The sequence below is a fragment of the Ursus arctos genome, unplaced genomic scaffold (assembly GCF_023065955.2).
Source record: "Ursus arctos isolate Adak ecotype North America unplaced genomic scaffold, UrsArc2.0 scaffold_28, whole genome shotgun sequence".
In the NCBI taxonomy this organism is placed as follows: Eukaryota; Metazoa; Chordata; class Mammalia; order Carnivora; family Ursidae; genus Ursus; species Ursus arctos.
This window is the reverse complement of record NW_026622963.1, coordinates 17,062,330-17,083,297: the sequence shown is the minus strand read 5'-3', so window position 1 is coordinate 17,083,297 and position 20,968 is coordinate 17,062,330.

Sequence of the window (20,968 nt, the reverse complement as noted above, 5' to 3'; positions counted from 1 at the left end):
AGACTGACTTTTTTTCCATTGGATATTCTTTCTTGCTTTGTCAAAGATTAGTTGACCATAGAGTTGAGGGTCCATTTCTGGGCTCTCTATCCTGTTCCATTGATCTATGTGTCTGTCTTTGTTCCAGTACCATACTGTTTTGATAATCACAGCTTTGTAGTAGAGCTTGAAGTCAGGCATTGTGATGTCTCCAGCTTTGGATTTCTTTTTCAGCATTCCCCTGGCAATTTGGAGTCTTTTCTTGTTCCATACAAATTTTAGGATTGCTTGTTCCAGCTCTGTAAAAAATGTCAATTGTATTTTGATAGGGATTGCATTTAATATGTAGATTGCTCTGGGCAGAATAGACATTTTAACAATTTTTATTCTTCCAATCCATGAGCGTGGAATGTTTTTCCATCTCTTTGTGTCTTCCACAATTACTTCTGTAAGTGTTCTGTAGTTTCTAGAGTACAGATCCTTTACCTCTGGTTAGGTTTATTCCTAGGTATCTTATGGGTTTTGGTGCAATTGTAAATGGGATTGATTCCTTAATTTCCTTTTTTCTCAGTCACACTGTCTTTAACAAAACTGAAAGGCAACCTATGGAATGGGAGAAGGTATTGCAAATGACATCAGATTAAAGGGCTTGTATACAAGATCTATAAAGATCTTATCAAATTTATCAACACCCCCCAAAAAAATAATCCAGTCAAGAAATGGACAGAAAACATGACCAGACACTTCTCGAAAGAAGACATACAAATGGCCAACAGACACATGAGAAAATGGTCCACATCACTAGTCTTCAGGGAAATGCAAATCAAAACCAAATTAGATAGAACATTACACCAGTTAGATTGGCTAAAATTAACAAGACAAGGAGCAACAAATGGTGGTGAGGATGTGTAGAAAGGGGAACCCACTTACACTGTTGGTGGGAATGCAAGCTGGTACAGCCACTCTGGAAAACAGTGTGGAGGTCCCTCAGGAAGTTAAAAATAACACTACCCTATGATCCAGCAATTGCACTATTAGGTATTTACCCCAAAGATATGGATGTAGTGAAACAAAGGGGCACCTGCACCCCAATGTTCATATCAGCCATGCTCACAATAGCCAAACTGTGGAAGGAACCAAAATGTCCTTCAAAAAATGAATGGATAAAGAAGACATGGTTCATATACACAAAGGAATATTACTCAGCCATCAAAAAGGATGAATATCTACCATTTACATCAACATGGATGGAACTGGAGAGTATTATGTTAAGTTAAATAAGTCAGTCAGAGAAAGACAATTATCATATAATTTCACTCATATGTAGAAATTAAGAAATAGTGCAGAAGATCATAGGGGAAGGGAGGAAAAACTGAATAGGAAGAAATCAGAGAGGGAGCCAAACCATGAGCGATTCTTGACTCTGGGAAATAAACTGAGGGTTGTGGAAAGGGAGAGGGTAGGGTAACTGGTGATGGGCATTAAGGAGGCCATGTGATTCAATGAGCACTGGGTGTTATACACAACTAATGAATCATTGAACACTACACCAATAACTTATGATGTACTATATGTTGGCTAATTGAATTTAAATTAAAAAATATTCTTCTAGTCCATGAGCATGGAATATCTTTCCATTTGGGTCACCTTCAATTTCTCTCATCAGTGTTTTATAGTTTTTCGAGTACAGGTCTTTCACCTCCTTGGTTAAGTTTAGGCACTTTATTCTTTTTAGTGTAATTGCAAGTGGAATTTTTTAAATTTCTCTTTCTGCTATTTCATTATTAATGTAGAGAAATGCTACCAATTTCTGGGTATTAATTTTGTATCCTGTATCATTATTGAAATCATTTATTACTTCTAATAGTTTTTTGGTGGAGTCCTTAGGTTTTTCTGTTTATAGTATTGTGCCATCTGCATATAGTGACAGGTTATTTCTTCCTTACCAATATGGATGCCTCTTATTTATTTTCTCATCTAATTGCAGTGGCTAGGACTCACAGTACTATGTTGAATAAGAATGGTGAGAGTAGACATCCTTGTCTTGTTCCTGATATCAGAGGAAAAGCTATCAGTTTGTCCCTTTTGAGTATGATGCTAGCTCTGAGCTTTTCATATATGCCCTTTATTATGGTATGTTCCCTCAAAAACTACTTTGTTTGGAGTTGTTATCATGAATGGATGCTGGATTTTGTCAAATGCTTTTTCTTCCTCTATTGAGATGACCATATAATTTTTATCCTCTGTTTTGTTGAAGTGGTGTGTCACATTGATTGATTTGTGAATATTTAACCATTCTTGGATCCCTGGAATAAATCCCACTTGATTGTGGTGAATAACCCTTTTAATGTATTGTTGAATGTGGTTTTCTAATATGTTATTAAGGATTTTTGTTTCTATGTTAATCAGAGATATTGGCCTATAGTTTTCTTTTTTGTGTGTAGTGTCTAGTTTTGGTATCAGGGTAATGCTGGCCTTATAGAATGTATTTGGAAGCTTTCCTTCCTCTTCTAGTTTTTGGAATAGTTTGAGGAGAACAGGTATTAAGTTTTGTTTAAATGTTTGTAGAGTTTACCTGTGAATCCATGTGTCCCTGGACTTCTTATTTTTTGATAGTTTTTTAATTGCCAATTCAATTTCATTACTAGTAACTGGTCTTTTCAGATTTTCTATTTCTTCCTGATTCAGTTTTGCAAGATTGTATGTTTATAGGAATTTATCCATTTCTTCTAGGTTGTCCAATTTGTTAACATACAATTTGTGTAGTCTTCTCTTATAATTATTTGTTTTTCTGTGGTGTCAATCATTACTTGTCCTTCATTTCTGATTTCATTTGAGTCTTTTCTCTTTTTTTCTTGATAAGACTGGCTATGGATTATCAATTTTGTTTATCTTTTCAAAGGACCAGCTTTTTTTCATTATTTTATTTTTTTCATCTTCATGTTAAGTATTTCTGCTCTGATCTTTATAATTCCCTTTCTTCTTCTTACTTTGGGCTCTGTTTGTTCATCTTTTTTTAGTTCCTTTAGGTGTACAAACTGTGAGTCAAGTCTTGATCTGACTCACTGTTCCTACCGTCAATTTTCAGAATCACTAACTGGCAGAAGGACAGGAATAAAGTGCTCACAACTGGCTGGTATGTCAGGGCAGTGCAAAGAGACTTTGAATTGGTGTCTTTTGATTTAAAATATATTTTTTGGAAAAAATACGTGGAATTATGATTCTGAAAACCCTTGATGGATAATTTGCATGTGTAGGAGACAGGTGGGTTTTGTCCTGGGCTGGGAGAGGTCTTCATGATGCCTGCTCACTCTTTTTGATGCCCTGTATCATCTTCTTCCTGACGTGCCTCTTTTACAGTTAGGTGGGATAAAAAGCAGTACCTCTCCATGCGGGAAGGTTTTTCAGGAGCATTTCCCCTTGCTGTGATTTGCCTGCTCCAATTGATTGAAGGGAAGATGAGGGAAGGTGACTGCTTTAGAGTTAAAGAAAATTTGAAAAAATAGTATAGAAAGTTATCAAATACTGCATACCCAGTTTTCCCTACTATTAACATCTTAAATTAGTATGTTACCTTTGTCATAAGTAATGAACCAATACTGATATAATATTAATAACTAAAGTTTATTGATATTACCTTAGTTTATACCTAATGTCTTTTTTCCCTTCCAGGATCTCATTCAGGACACCACATCATAGTTAGTCATCATGTGTCTTTGTGCTCCTCTTGTCTGTGACAGTTTTTCAATTGTTTATGACCTTAAGAGTTTTTAGGAGTACTGGTCAGGTATTTTGTAGATTACCCCTCTATCAGAATTTACCTACTGTTTTCCTCATGATTACACTGGTGTTATGGGTTTGGAGAGGAAGACTACAGAGGTAATGTGTCATTTCCATCACAACATATCAAGGTCATATGCCATCGACATAATTTATCACTATTGATATTGACCTTGACACCTGGTAGTGTTTGTTGGCTTTTTCCACAGCATTACTATTTTAATCCCCTTTCCATACTGTAATCACTGGAAGGAAGTCACTTTGGGCAGCCCACACTTAAAGAGTAGGGAGTTATGTTACTCTCCTTCAGGGTAGAGCATCTACATAAATTATTTGGAATTCTTCTGCACACAATTCTCATTTTGGCCTTCTGAACTCTATACTCCCTGAGAGATATGAGATAACCAAGTGTAGGCTAATAAACATTAAGATGTTTAATTGGAAATTTCTTACATAACCTGGTATCCAGGCTTAACTTTGTTAAAATGCTGTATTTTTTAACTCATGAGTGAAAAAAATTGGTAGCAGATATCTAGGAGAGTGGTTGGAGAACTAGAGTGGTGCAAGGTTCTTTCCAGAACCCACTAACTGTGGGCATGTCTGGTTTATCCCAAGTACCTAAATCTTCTCCTTGATGCATGGAAAAGGGTGAAGAATGTTGTGAAAGGGAAGGCAGATTATATATGGATATGAGGTAAGGAGACTTTGGAGGTAGTTGTGGTGGTCCAGCACAGGGTGGGGAGCCCCAACAAGGTGAGAAAAATATCCAAGGACAGCGTCCTTGGAAGGTTTGGAATATGTGAAAGTGCATTCTCCGAGAGTGAAATCCTGGTTTCCAATACCCATAAAAATGCACTTACTTAATGTGCCTATAATAGGTAACCATTCTCCCATAGTGGCCACATTTTTTTTTCTGTGCCTTATCACCTGGTTCAGAACCCATATCCTGCCAGGCCCCAACACACATGTTCCTTCCTCAGGCCCCTGTAGCTCTGATATTGTACGCAGGGCTATCCCTCGCGCAGGGCTATCCCTCGCGTAGGGCAAATTACAAAACATTTCTCACCACCTTTTTTTTTTCTTAAGAATAAAACAAAACAAACAAACCAAAAACCTATGTGACTTGCAGATTTTCACAGAGAAAGATCAGGATGTCCAAAACTTGAGCTGTATGACAAAATGAGGTGCTAAGGCCCCTTTTTCTGAGATTTTGTTCCTGAAAACAAAGCTGAAAAGATGAAGTATAAAGCACTTATATTAGTTGGCTTTCATTATATTACACTGCAATATCAAAGACCCCCCAAATTTCATTGAATTTAAAATCACAAACATTTATATCTTGCTCAGGTACATACCAATTGTGGTCAACTACAGTTTTCTTTTATGTATCTTCTGGAATGCAGGCTAAATACACGTCACATTTATCTAGTAAAAATAAAGGTAATCACACTTTCTTGGATGGGTGAAGTATCTAGTTGGATGCGGCATTCACCACCTCAATTTATATTCCAAAGACAGTGCTGTGGCCAAGCCCAATTTCTATAAGACATAGAGTATATCCTTTTTGCATGGAGGTGGGGAAGGAACAATTGAATACAACAATGGAATCTACCATAATCCAACCCTTATTACAAATATTACTTCCTTCCCTCAAGTCTGCAGTATTCACTCCCTTCTCTAATCTCCAAAGTCTCATAAAATCACACCATCATACTTAAAAGTTCTGGATCTCGTGGTAACATTCTAGACTATTGATTCTTTGTTATCCAGAGATATAAAAAAAATAGGCTGTCTGCCCAGCATACAATCAGCATAAAATATCGGGGCAGGGTTATCTCAATACACACTCTCCTTCCAAAAGGGGAAGATTGGGAAGCACTCAGCTTCACTGTAAGAATTCTGAAATCCTTCTACCCCCACTAGCTAATTGGTAGATAGTCTTCTTTTATTAAGTCCCACTGTCTGCTCCTTTGAAACAGGTTTTGCTTGTCTGTGATTCTTGGTTCTACCTTCTGAGGAGTTCACAATTCTCTATCAAAGTCCTTGGCCACATTGGCATAGGGTATTAAAAGTATTTCCTCTTTGGGTGTAAACAGATTACTGAGGGCCCAGAGATCATTTTAGGTCTCAGATAGCCACAGGGTATTTTAATACAGACTGGTGGCTTTTTGACAGTACAGCTCTCTCCAAACAAGTTTAGCTTTTATTCTGTATATTTCCAGTGTGCCAGTAACTACCACCCACAATTCTTTCCAAGACATGCTCCATTTGTGGCTCAAAGTAATCTGAAGTAAATTGATGTAATTTAAGGTGATCAGTTCTCCAAAAAAGAGTCACAGTCTTAACTTTTTTTGTTCCCTGAGGCAGTTTATCCAACTAAAATTGTTGATTAAATGCTCCTTTAATCAATTCAGAGGTTGTAACAAATGGTGTGAAGGCGCACCCTTAATTTGGTCTTTGCTCTAACACTGAGTTTTGACTTTTTTTTTTCTCAGTTTCACCTTTGATTATTTAGATAGGATAAACAATTCTATCTTTCAATCTCGCTGTCAAATTCACAGGTTATTTTCTGAAATTTTCTCTTTCATATAATATCTTTTACAGTGACCGATAACAGCCAAGATATGCTGCTTAGCTTCACATTCCCAATCTGTTTGCCTAAACCCATAAACTTATAACAACTTATTACAAACCAAAGCTTTAGAAAATGTATTCTTAATAAAAACATGGCTCACTCCATTTTCTAGGCATCAGTAACAACTTTGTAACTGTCTATTGTATGGATCTGGTAGGAGTCTTTTAGTTGTTTTTTCTGGTAGCACCTCATAACTGATGCTGGTTTCTTTGCTCCCTAGTTTTCACTAAGTTATTGCTATAGTAAGAAATGACTTCAGAGTCTCTAGTTTTCATAATTACAAACATTATTTTATTCTTCACATTAACACGGCTGTGTGTCTGATGTGGGTCATGTGCAATTCTTTACATGTCTTCTTTATTCTAGGTTCAGGTTGAAGGACATGCCATTTGGGTGACAGGAGGAACAAAAGCAATCACAAAAGCGTATAAGGACTCTTAGGCTTATGCCTGGGTGTGGCATTCATAATTACTGCTTACATTCCAAAAGCAAGTTACATGTCTACACATTAGATGGGGCAATAACATATTCTAATAAGAAAGTGAGAATCAATAATTGGTACTGATAATACAATCTTTCGCCACATAAGAAGGAGACAAGAAGGAAGGACCTAATCTTGAGATATCTTCACAGAGCCTACATGGCATTATTTGTGTAATAAATAGGTTACTTTGTACCTGTGTTCCCCACATTTTTTTCCTAGAGGAAAAGGGTAGAAATAAGACTTGAGGACACATGGGAAGAAGCAACGAGAATCTCATTGTCTTTCCTTCCTTGCTGGAAATGATGTATCCTAATAGACCTTTTTCTATCTTGTTGCTATGGAGATAGAACAAAATATGGCTCCATTTACTCACTGTTACCACCTGTTTCCCTATCGACATGCACTATAGTCACTGGGCTTTGAAAGGATTAAGCCAATCCCTGATTAAGGTGCTGTTAGTGTGCACAAAAACATTCTGATAGTTGGCAAATTTAAAAATTTCATGAAATATGGAATTGCATAAAGAGTAAGGTAATGGCTGAGAAAAATAAGAACTGTTAGCATTCTCATGAACAAAGGGGTTATGCCTTATGAAGAACACTGGCCACACCATATAAGCTGTGTCCTGTTAGTCTTTCTCCTCATCCCATGTGCTCATTCCTAGAAGCATTTTCTGGCTTTCGGATAGGGCAGCTGCTGAGGACATGTTATGTGATTCACATTTTTACAAGCCAAAACATGTAAAATGGGCCAGAGTTTTTAAAAAGTGGTTCATTCAAAGAAATGTTCAGATCTATTTGTCCATATTTAACTATTAAAACAAAGTTTGGAAGCAGACACATGGCAGGGGACATTTATGGGTAAGGAAAAAAGAAGATTTTGATTGGAGTTTACACAGTATTTTATTTTCAACATGAACATTCTTTCTGCTCATAGTCAGGCTTGCCTCTTTCCAGAAAGACAGGTGGGATTTTCTTCAGCAGGTTGTTTGCTGATCATTTTCTCTCTAACTTAGATAGTTGTCTCATAAAAGTTATTTTACCCTGCAAATTTGGAGAAATACTGATAGCTTGAATTAGCCCATTCTGACACCCTCTTTTCTTCATTTTTTTATTTTATTATGTTATATTTGTCACCATACAGTACATCATTAGTTTTTGATGTAGTGTTCCATTTTTCATTGTTTGCATATAACACCCAGTGCTCATTGCAATATGAGCCCTTCTTAATACCCATCACTGGGTTAACCCATCCCTCCACCCCCTTCCCTCTGAAACCCTCAGTTTGTTTCCCAGAGTCCATAGTCTCTCATGGTTTATCTCCCCTTCTGATTTTTCCCCCTTCATTTTTCCCTTCCTTCTCCTAATGTCATCCATGTTATTCCTTATGTTCCACATATAAGTGAAACCATATGGTAATTGTCTTTCTCTGCTTGACTTATTTCACTTAGCATTATCCCCTCCAGTTCCATCCATGTCTATGTAAATGGTGTGTATTCATCGTTTCTGATGGCTGAGTAATATTCCATTGCATATATGGACCACATCTTCTTTTTCCATTTGTCTGTTGAAGGGCATCTCTCTCTGACATCCCTTTTCAACGACCTTTCTGAACACTGAAAAAGTGGCATAAGCACATTACTCTTCGTATGCACCCAGTTGCCGTGGGCTATTTCTTAGCCATCTCTGTTTAAAATGCCATTCACTAGTATTTTGAAATATATATCTATATGTATATACACATGAAAAATGCAACTTATGTATTTTCCATAAAATAATCTCAATAGTATTATAGTTGCTAAATTCATGGTTAATATTTGGAAATGGTTGACACTACTAACTAACACTTTTCTATACAGCATAATATTTTGAACTGGAAAGGTTTTTTTTCTATAGATGTCAAGGAAAATGGTATGTCAATATTCTCAATTCTAATTTTGATTATGTCTATTAAAATAGAGAAAAATATAAAAGGATAAAAATATGAAGCATTTTCAAGGGTGAAGAATGCATAAAATACTCAAAAATTACAGAAATAAAAGATACCATAGCTAAAATTAATGACACCATATATAGTATAACTTTTGAATGATCAAGTGAAAAGTAGGAAGATGGACCATTACCAAATATATAAAAATAAGTACTAAAAGTAAATAATTGAGCACTTATATTTGAGACCGCTAGAACACAGTGAGAGTATCTAACACATTTGGAATTAGAATATTTAAAGTAGAACAGAGAAGATTGGGGGTCCAAGCATATTGTAGAAATAATGCCTAAAAAAAAAAAATATATATATATATATATATATATATATAGTTTCATGAAGAAAATCTTGAAAGAAGCCAGAGAGAGCAACAATAAAACACATAGATTTATTTTTTATTTTATTTTATTTAAATCCAACTAATTAACATATAGTGTATTATTAGTAGTTTCAGAGGTTGAGTTCTGTGATTTATCAGTTGCATATAACACCCAGTGCTCATCACACCACGTACACTCCTTAATACCTGCCACCCAGTTGCCCCATCCCCCCATCCACCTCCCTTCCAGAAACCCTTAGTTTCTTTCCTATACTTAAGAGTCTCTTATGGTTTGTCTCCCTCTCTGATTTCATCTTATTTTATTTTTCCCCTCACTCCCCCTATGATCCTGTTTTGTTTCTTAAATTCCACATATGAGGGAAATCATATGATAATTGCCTTTCTCTGGTTCATTTATTTCACTTAACATAATACACTCTAGTTCCATCCATGTCCTTGCAAATGGCAAGATTTCATTATTTTTGATGGCTGAGGAATATTCCATTGTGTGTGTATGTGTGTGTGTGTGTGTGTGTGTGTGTGTGTGTGTGTGTTTGTGTGTGTACCACTTCTTCTTTATCCATTCATCTGTTGATTGACATCTGGGCTCTTTCCATAGTTTGGCTATCGTGGACATTGCTGGTAGAAACATTGGGGTTCAGGTACCCCTTCAGATAACTATGTTTGTATGCTTTGGGTAAATACCTAGTGGTGCAATTGCTGGGTAGTAGAGTAGCTGTGTTTTTAACTTTTTGAGGAACCTCTATACTGTTTTCCAAAGTGGCTGTACCAGCTTACATTCTCACCAGCAGTGTAAGAGGGTTCTCCTTTCTCCACATTCCTGCCATCATCAGTTGTTTTCTGACTTAATTTTAGCTATTCTGATGGGTGTGAGGTGGTATCTCATTTTGGTTTGATTTGTTTGCCCTGAGGCCAACTGATGTGGAACATTTTTTCATGTGTCTGTTAGCCATTTGGATGTCCTCTTTGGAGAAATATTTGTTCATGTCTTCTGCTCACTTCTTGACTGGATTATTTTTTTTCTTTTTTTTTCTTTTTTTTTTTGATATTTTTTATTATATTATGTTAGTCACCATACAGTACATCCCTAGTTTTTGATGTAAATTTCCATGATTCATTAGTTGCGTATAACACCCAGTGCACCATGCAATACGTGCCCTCCTTACTACCCATCACTGGTCTATCCCATTCCCACACCCCCTCCCCTCTGAAGCCCTCAGTTTGTTTCTCAGAGTCCATAGTCTCTCATGCTTCATTCTCCCTTCTGTTTACTCCCCCTTTCTTCTTCCCTTTCTTCTCCTACCAATCTTCCTACTTCTTATGTTCCATAAATGAGTGAAACCATATGATAATTGTCTTTCTCTGCTTGACTTATTTCGCTTAGCATTATCTCCTCCAGTCCAGTCCATGTTGCAGCAAATGTTGAGAACTCGTTCTTTTTAATGGCTGAGTAATATTCCATTGTATATATGGACCACAACTTATTAACCCAGTCATCTGTTGAAGGGCATCTCGGCTCCTTCCACGATTTAGCTATTGTGGACAATGCTGCTATGAACATTGGGGTGCATATGGCCCTTCTCTTCACTATGTCTGTATCTTTGGAGTAAATACCCAGTAGTGCAATTGCTGGGTCATAAGGTAGCTCAATTTTTAACTTTTTGAGGGACCTCCACACTGTTTTCCAAAGTGGGTGTACCAACTTGCATTCCCACAAACAGTGTAAGAGGGATCCCCTTTCTCCACATCCTCCCCAACATTTCTTGTATCCGGCCTTATCAATTTTTGCCATTTAACTGGCGTAACGTGGTATCTCAATGTGGTTGATTTCAATTTCACTGATGGCTAATGATTTTGAACATATTTTCTTTTTTATAACATTTTTTTATTATATTATGTTAGTCACCATACAGTACATCCCTGATTTTTGATTTAAAGTTCCATGATTCATTAGTTGCATATAACACCCAGTGCACCATGCAATACGTGCCCTCCTTACTACCCATCAACAGCCATGGGTCTGTTAGCCATTTGTATGTCTTCATTAGAAAAGTGTTTGTTCATATCTTCTGCCCATTTGTTTTGATTTGATTATTTGTTTCCCATGTATTGAGTTTGAGAAGTTCTTTGTAGATCTTGGTGACTAGTCTTTTATCTGTAGTGTTATTTGCAAATATATTCTCCCATTCCAGGGGCTGCCTCTTAGTTTTCTTGACTGTTTCCTTGGCAGTGCAGAAGCTTTTGATCTTGATGAAGTCCCACAAGTTCATTTTTTCTTTTCTTTCTCTGGCCTTTGGAGACGTGTCATGAAAAATGTTGCTGTGGCTGATGTTGTAGAGGTTGCTGCCTATGCTCTCCTCTAGGATTTTGATGGAATCCTGTCTCACATCGAGGTCTTTCATCCATTTGGAGTTTATCTTTGTGTATGGTGTGAGAGAGTGGTCAAGTTTCATTCTTTTGCATATAGCTGTCCAATTTTCCCAGCACCATTACGGAAGAGACTGTCTTTTTTCCACTATTTGTCTTTTCCTGCTTTGTCAAAGATTAGTTGCCCAAAGAGCTGAGGGTCCATTTCTGGGTTCTGTATTCTGTTCCATTGGTCTATGTGTCTGTTTTTGTGCCAGTACCATGCTGTCTTTGTGATCACAGCTTTGCAGTATAGCTTGAAATCTGGCAACGTGATGCCCCCAGCTTTGTTTTTCCTTTCCAACAATTCCTTGCCGATTTGGGGCCTTTTCTGGTTCCACACAAATTTAAGGGCTGTTTGTTCCAGTTCTTCGAAAAATGTCATTGGTATTTTGATCGCGATGGCATTGAAAGTGTAGATTGCTCTGGGTAGCATAGACATTTTAACTATGTTAATTCTTCCGATCCATGAGCATGGACTATTTTTCCATCTTTTTGTGTCTTCTTCAATGTCTTTCAAGAGTGATTTGTAGTTTCTAGAATATATATCCTTTATGTCTCTGGTTAAGTTAATTCTGAGATAACGTATGATTTTTGGTGCTATTGTAAATGGAATGGATTCCCTAATTTCTCATTCTTCAGTCTCATTGTTTGTGTGTAGAAATGCAGCTGATTTCTGAGCATTGATTTTGTATCCCGCCACATTACTCAATTGCTCTATAAGTTCTAGTAGTTTGGGGGTGGAGTCTTTTGGGTTTTCCACATAGAGTACCATGTCATCTGCGAAGAGAGACAGTTTGACTTCTTCTTTGACGATTTGGATACCTTTTATCCCTTTTTGTTGTCTGATTGCTTTTGCAAGAACTTCTAGTACTGTGTTGAATAGTAATGGTGAGAGTGGGCATCCTTGTCGTGTTCCTGATCTTAAGGGAATGGCTTTCAGCTTTTCCCCCATTGAGAATGATATTCACTGTAGGCTTTTCTTCTATATTTTGATAGGGTTATGAAGTCCATTGGTTCGTCCATTTGTCAAAACTCATCTCTTATCTTAGTAAAGAAATATTGTCATCTCATTAATGATATTTATAGGGGTGATGTGTACTGGTGTACAATTTACTTTAAAGTGCATAAAATAAGATGGATTAAATGTAGGAATGGATAAATGATAGATATTTGCTGCAGCAAATATAATAAAATATCAATTATACAATCTAAGTGGTGGGTACACAATTCTTTAACTTTTTGGTTTGAATTTTCCAATAGGAAAAAAGCAACAAAGGACTAATCAAATTAAATATTTAGGGCTCAAATGGTGTTCACAATTTAATTTTTTATTTCAATCAATTAGCCAACATGTAGTACATCATCGGTTTCAGATGTACGGTTCAATAATTCATCAGTTGCCTATAACACCCTATGCTCATCACATCACATGCCCTCCTTAATGCCCCAATTACCCCATCCCCCCAGCCACCTCCCGTCCAGCAATCCTCAGTTTTTTTCCTAGTTAAGAGTCTCTCATGGTTTGTCTCCCTCTCTGATTTCTTCTAATTTAATTTTTAAATCCTTAACTTGCTTATTACAACATGTGAAGATAATCTCTTTTTGATTGTTTATCCTGCTTTAGTTGGATATGTTTATATTCTCTACTGCCAGGGAATAAAATTGAGAAAATTTATTATTTTGCCTTTGGTAACACAGTCAAAGCAATCACAAATAAAGACATAAATAAAGGCAAGTTATTTGTTAAGGTTTTTACTTTAAAAGTATTTGTATCTGTGTTTGAAAGTTACCGTGAGACAATATGTGTGTGTGTGTATGTATGTGTGTATATATGTGTGTATATATATATATAGTATATATGTGTATATATATATATATATATACATGTATATATATATATATATACATGTATATATATATATATACATGTATATATATATATACATGTATATATATATATACATGTATATATATATATATACATGTATATATAAATAATATAGGCCAAAATATAGGTATATTCTCAAATGTGTGTATATATGTGTGTATATATATATAGTATATATGTGTGTATATATATATACACACATATATATAAATAATATAGGCCAAAAATATAGGTATATTCTCAAATACATGTCTTGTATTGAAATGTTAAGTATTTGGCCCCCAAATTTTCAAATGTACTATATATATATATGTATATATGTATATTCAATACAATACAAGACATGTATTTGAGAATATACCTATATTTTTGCCTCTTTTTTTTGGTTGGATGGTTGTTGAAGACAAAGATGAGAGTCAGATAACTACAAGTAGCTGGGTAGGGGATGGGGTGAAGAGGAAGCCAGTAGGCAATGCTCTGGGACCTGACAAGTCTTACTGGGGATAGAACAACATTCATGGGTCAACACATCATTTTTTACTCTATCTATGACTTCAGCTGTATTCATTGCCATATGGAAGTTTTGGAGGCAAAGGCATTAATGGAACCACGAATAAGAAGTTGAAAGTGGTCGCTGTCAGCTTCATTCTCAAATATATTTATCTTGATCTCTTCTGCCTACCTCCACCTCTTTCTGGGCATGCTTTTTGCAATTAAATGTGTTTTGGGGAGATGGAATTTGGAACTGACTTTGGGGTTGTTCAGTGAAGAAATTATTAACCGTACGCTGACAATTCACAACTTAGGTATTAGATATAAGTTTCCTGTATTTTCACATGATTATTTGTGAAATCTTATAGGAGAGGAAGGGTCTTCAAAATATGTATCTGCCCTCAAACATCACACCTTGAGGAAACATTCCTTCCCTTTGGATGGCATTTTCTGGTCGTTGGTATTTCATGATTAGCCCCTACAGGGCCTGAACATATTAACTTTGCAATATCATACCTCGTTTTGTCCTATACCTGGGCAGCTCTGGGATTTTGGAGAGGCTTGTGATCAATGCCAGATTTTCTTTTTAATGTTTTTTATTATATTATGTTAGTCACTGTACAGTACATCCCTGGTTTCTGATGTAAGGTTCGATGATTTATTTGTTGTGTGCATTAACACCCAGTGCACCATGCAATACGTGCCCTTCTTATTACCGATCACCAGCCTATCCCATTCCCCCACCCCCCGAAGCCCTCAGTTTGTTTCTCAGAGTCCATAGTCTCTTATGCAATGCCAGCTTTTACTAGGTGCCTAACATTTCCATAATCCATAACAGTTTTGAGTTGTATAGTGCTTTTCTTAGGACTTTGTATAACTCATGTAAACATCATTAGAACCCTATGGTATCATCATGGAACTTTACATCAAAACCAGGGATGTACTGTATGGTGACTAACATAATATAATAAAAAATATTATTATAATAAAAAAGAACCCTATGGTATCAGTGTTATTATTTTCCCCCACTTTACAGTTGAAATAATAGCACAGAGAGATTAAATGATTTACACAGAATCACACAGCTAATTAGAGTCAGAATCAGAGTTTGAGCCCAGATGATTGCAAAGCTGATTCTGTGTTCCTACCCAGTACACTCTGACATTTCTCATAGTGTCTAAAGTAATGATGAACATCAGGCTTGGCAAGGGGTTAAGCAACATAGAGAATAAAATGACAAGAACAGCTGCCCGTGATCTATTTAAGACAAGGAATGGAAAATCCTGTGAAAGTTGACCAGGGATGAGGTAAGAGCTCAGAGAGCCAGAGGGGTTCCTGGTGGCCAAATGGTCTGACCAACAGCACCTAAGGAATGGTCTTCCTGATCTCAGAAACATGAGCTATGCCGTCGCCAGCTGCTCTCCTCACCCTAGGTCCAGCCTTTGGTTTGGACTGAAGTGAGGAGAGGCCGTGCTGCACAGTGTGGTTGGATTCAAGCCACAATTAGCAACCGTGTCTGAGGAGATATATGGGGAAATGTGGCTTCCAGTGAAAATCTAAGCAGGTTGGGCCACTCAGGGAAGAGAGGCAGTAGTGCCCAATCAGGTGTGGACACACACTGGGGGAAGAAGGGAGCAGAAATTAGTTTTGCCAAGTGAGAGCATCTTCCATTAGCAGATTCTTTGCTGTCCCTCTAGCCTCTTCATTTCAACCTGTACCTCTCTTATAGATCAAGTTATGGAGGTAGGAAAATAAAGTTGTATGTGGGATTGTGGAATCATATAGAAGTTTTATTTTTAATTTTTTTGAGGAATATCTAAACTGGTTTCCATTTTCTATAATGGCTGTACCACATTCTTACCAACAGTGTACTGTGATTCTTGTTTCTTTACATTCTCACTGGCAATTGTTATCTCTTGTCTTTTGATAATAACCGTTCTAACAGCTGTGGAGTGATATCTCATTGTGGCTTTTGTTTTTGTTTTTAAAGATTTTGTTTGTTTATTTATTTTTTATTTTTATTTTTATTTTTGGTCAAAGAGAGAGAGAAAGAACACACGAACAGAGGGAGTGGCAGGCAGAGGGAGAAGAAGACTCCCTGCTGAGCAAGGAGCATGATGCAAGATTCGATCCCAGGACCCTGGGACCATGACCTGAGCCAAAGGCAGATGCTTAACTGACTGAGTCACCCAGGCATCCCTCATTGTGGTTTTAATCTGAATTTTACTGATGTTTAGTGATGTTGAACAACTTTTCACATACCTATTGGTCCTTGTATGTTTCTTTGAAGAAAAAATCAACAGAGTGAATAAACAACCTATGGAGTGGGAGAAAATATTTGCAAATCATTATCTGATAAGAAGTTAATATCCAAAATATCTAAAAAAACTTAAACACTTCATTATAAATAAATAAATAAATAAATAAATAAATAAATAAATAATAAATAAATAAATAAGGACAAAGGACCTAAAGTCTTTTTTAAATTTTTTGCTGAATTATTTTATTTTTATATATGTGTTTTAGTATAGTTGACATACAATGTTACATTAGTTTCAGGTGTGCAACATAGCCATATGACTAGTTCATACATTATGCTGTGGTCACCGTAAGTGTAGCCACCATCTGTCTCCATACATCAATAGTATAATATCATTGGCTATATCCTTTATGTTGTATCTTATTCCTGTGACTTCACTTAACTGGAAGCCTGTATCTCCTGTTCCCCTTAGCCCATTTTGCACATTCCCAAACCCCTGCATGTCTGGCAACCATAAGTTTGTTCTCTATATTTATTGGTGTGATTCTACTTTTTGTTTGTTTATTTACTTATTTATTTTAGATTCCACTTATGGATGAAATCATACAGTATTTGTGTTTCTCAGTCTGACTTCACTTAATGTAATACCATCTAGGTCCACCCATATTGTCACAAGTGACACACTCTCATCCTTTTTACGGCTGTGTAATATTCCATGGTGTGTATATATGCATTGACATGTATATATCTTCCTTATCCATTTGTCTATTGATTGACACTTAGGTTGCCGTTATATATTGGCAATGGTAAATAATGTTGTAATAAAAATAGAGATGCATGTATCTTTTCCAATTAGTATCTTCATTCTTTTGATAAATACCTAATAGTGAAATTATTAGATCATATGGTATTTCTATTTTTAATTTTTTGAGGAACCTCCATACTGTTCTTCATAGTGGCTATACCAATTTACATTCCCACCAACAGTGTAAAGGTTCCTTTTTCTTCACATCCTTAATAATACTTGTTATTTCTTCTGTTTTTGATACTAGCCATTTTGACAGGTATAATGTTATATCTCATCGTGGTGTTGATTTGCATTTCCCTGATGATTAGTGATGTTGAGTGTCTTTTCATGTGTTTTTCGGTCATTTGTATGTATTATTTGTATTCTATGCCCGTTTTTAATTGGATTATTTGGGGACTTTTTTTGAGGTTGAGTTGTATAAGTTATATATTTTGAATACTAACATTTTACTGAATGTATGGTTTGTAAATAAGCCCCCCATTCAGTAGATTGCCTTTTTGTTTGTTGATGATTTCCTTTGCTGTGCAAACCTTTTCATTTTGATGTAGTCCAAACAATTTACTTTTGTTTCTGTTTCCCTTGCCTGAGGAAACATATCTAGAAAAATGTTGCTATGGCTGATGTCAGAAAAGTTACTGCCTATGTTTTTTTTCTAGGTATTTTATGGTTTCAGGTCTCACATTTAGGTCTTTATTCCATTTTGAGTTTATTTTTGTGTATAGTGTTAGGAAGTGATTTCCCCCAAATTGCCACTTAGCTTTTCACTTTGTCTATAAAGTTATTGGTGTACATGATTTTTTAAAATATATCACTGTTGATCATTTAATCAACTTCTACAGGGTATGCAGCTGTCATAATAATTGCAAAGCTTGGGTCTATCAGAAAATGATGTTGAATAAAATAAAAAATGGAAGGACAAACAATGTGTTTCATATTATATAAGTATTGAATATGTATGTATAGGACAAGGACATGTACATGATTTTTAACACAAAAGATATAAATTTTTCCTTCAAAAAAAGGGATCCAGGTTTTTTAATAATATTTTTTATTATATTATGTTAGTCACCATACATTACATCCATGGTTTATGATGTAAAGTTCCATGATTCATTAGTTGCATATAACACCCAATGCACCATGCAATACGTACCCTCCTTAATACCCATCACCAGCCTATCCCATTCCCCCACCCCCTCCCCTCTGTAGCCCTCAGTTTGTTTCTCAGAGTCCATAGTCTCTCATGCTTCATTCCCCCTTCTGATTACCTCCCCTTTCTTTATCCCTTTCTTCTCCTACCGATCTTCCTAGTTCTTATGTTCCATAAATGAGAGAAACCATATGATAATTGTCTTTCTTTGCTTGACTTATTACACTTAGCATTATCTCCTCTAGTCCCATCCATGTTGCAGCAAATGTTGAGAACTCGTTCTTTCTGATAGCTGAGTAATATTCCATTATATATAGGGACCACAACTTCTTTTTTTTTTTAAGATTTTATTTATTTATTTGACAGAGATAGAGACAGCCAGCGAGAGAGGGAACACAAGCAGGGGGAGTGGGAGAGGAAGAAGCAGGCTCCCAGCAGAGGAGCCTGATGTGGGGCTCGATCCCACAACGCCGGGATCACGCCCTGAGCCGAAGGCAGACGCCTAACCGCTGTGCCACCCAGGCGCCCCTAGGGACCACAACTTCTTAATCCAGTCATCTGTTGAAGGGCATCTCGGCTCCTTCCACAATTTAGCTATAGTGGACAATGCTGCTATGAACATTGGGTTGCATCTGGCCCTTCTCTTCAGTACGTCTTTATCTTTGTGGTAAATACCCAGTAGTGCAGTGGCTGGATTATAGGGTAGCTCAATTTTTAACTTTTTAAGGGATCTCCACACTGTTTTCCAGAGTGGCTGTACCAACTTGCATTCCCACCAACAATGTAGGAGGGATCCCCTTTCTCCACATCCTCTCCAACAATTGTTGTTTCTTGCCTTGTCAATTTTTGCCATTCTAACTGGCGTAAGGGGGTGTCTCAGTGTGGTTTTGATTTGAATTTCCTTGATGGCTAATGATTTTGAACATTTTTTCATGTGTCTGTTAGCCATTTGTATGTCTTCATTGGAAAAGTGTCTGTTCATATCTTCTGCCATTGTATGATTTGTTTATTTGTTTCTTGTGTATTGAGTTTGAGAAGTTCTTTGTAGATCTTGGTGACTAGTATTTTATCTGTAGTGTTATTTGCAAATATATTCTCCCATTCCAGAGGCTGCCTCTTAGTATTTTTGACTGTTTCCTTGGCTGTGCAGAAGCTTTTGATCTTGATGAAGTCCCACAAGTTCATTTTATCTTTTGTTTCTCTTGCCTTTCAAGATGTATCATGAAAAAGGTTGCTGTGGCTGATGTTGTAGAGGTTGCTGCCTATGCTCTCCTCTAGGATTTTGATGGATTCCTGTCTCACATCGAGGTCTTTCATCCATTTGGAGTTTATCTTTGTGTATGGTGTGAGAGAGTGGTCAAGTTTCATTCTTTTGCATGTAGCTGTCCAATTTTCCCAGCACCTTGTATTGAAGGGACTGTCTTTTTTTCCACTGGATGTTTTTTTCCTGCTTTGTCAAAAATTCATTGCCCAAAGAGCCGAGGGTCCATTTCTGGGTTCTGTATTCTGTTCCATTGTTCTATGTGTCTGTTTTTGTGCCAGTATTCAACATAGTACTAGAAGTCCTTACAACAGCAATCAGACAACAAAAAGGGATGAAAGGTATACAAATCAGCAAAGAAGAAGTCAAACTGTCTCTCTTCGCAGATGACATGACACTCTATATGGAAAACCCAAAAGAATCCACCCCCAAACTACTAGAAGTTATAGAGCAATTCAGTAATGTGGTGGGATACAAAATCAATGCTCAGAAATCAGTTGCATTTCTATACATGAACAATGAGACTGAAGAAAGAGAAATTAGGGAATCCATTCCATTTACAATAGCACCAAAAATCATACGTTATCTCAGAATTAACTTAACCAGAGACGTAAAGGATCTATATTCTAGAAACTACAAATCACTCTTGAGAGATATTGAAGAAGACACAAAAAGATGGGAAAATAGTCCATGCTCATGGATCAGAAGAATTAACATAGTTAAAATGTCCATGCTACCCAGAGCAATCTACACTTTCAATGCCATTGCGATCAAAATACCAATGACATTTTTTCAAAGAACTGGCACAAATAGCCCTTAAATTTGTGTGGAACCAGAAAAGGCCCCGAATCACCAAGGAAGTGTTGAAAAGGAAAAACAAAGCTGGGGACATCACAATGCCGGATTTCAAGCTGTACTACAAAGCTGTGATCAAAAGTTGGCCAGTTTTATTTTATACATAGCTGTGTAGTTTTCTCAGCACCATTTTTTTTACAGCACCATTTATTGAAGAGTCTTTTCCCCATTATATAGTCTTGCCTCCTTTGTCATCGATTAATTGACCATACAATTGTGGTTTTGATTCTGGAGTTCCATTGATATGTGTCTAATTTTGTGTCAGTATCATACTGTTTTGATTACTACGGATTCATGGTATATCTTAAAATCAGGGATTGTGATACCTCCTGCTTTGTTCTTATTTCTCAATATTATTTTGGCTATTTGGTGTCTTTTGTCATTCCACACAAATTTTAGGATTGTTTTTCTAGCTTTGTGAAAAATGCTGTTGGTATTTTGATTGGGATTGCACTGAACCTGTAAATTGCTTTGGGTAATATGGACATGTTAACAATATTTATTCTTCCAACCCATGATCATGGAATATTTTTCCATTTGTTTATATCATCTTCAATTTGTTTCATCAATGTTTTGTAGTTTGTGGAGTACAGTTCTACTTTCTTGGTTAAGTATTGAATCCATATATTGCACACCTGAAA